Consider the following 561-nt stretch of genomic DNA (forward strand, 5'->3'; position numbering starts at 1 on the left):
TATATATATATATACATATATATATATATATATATATATTATATATATGTATATAAAACATTCAGAAATCAAATTAATTGTACTCAAAACTCGTTAAGTCCTTGAGATATATATATATATATATATATATATATATGTATATATATATATTATATATATATATATATATATATATATATATATATATATATGTATATAAACATTCAGAAATCAAATTAATTGTACTCAAATGGCTTTGAGAAGAATTTGAATGGATCCAGCTAGCGTTTTCAGAGAAAAACTTATGGTTTTAAATGGCTTTTGACACCTTCTTCTCGCACTTTTCTACCGAACTTTTGGCTTTTGCCTGTATTTGTTGTTTTCTTCAAAGTCATAAGACTTATTGTGATGTCTTATTGACTACATATGCATGATAAAAATCTTTTTACTCAACTCGTTGATTAACTGAGCGTATTTATTGACTTCCGTTGAAGGCTATTGAATTTAATGTCTGTTAATTTTTTTAAAATATTTTTTTGAAAATTTTTTTTGAACATTAATCAACCTTAAAATAATTTCAAG

Source organism: Convolutriloba macropyga, chromosome 10, assembly GCF_964194025.1.
Source record: "Convolutriloba macropyga chromosome 10, txConMacr16.3, whole genome shotgun sequence".
NCBI lineage: Eukaryota > Metazoa > Xenacoelomorpha > Acoela > Convolutidae > Convolutriloba > Convolutriloba macropyga.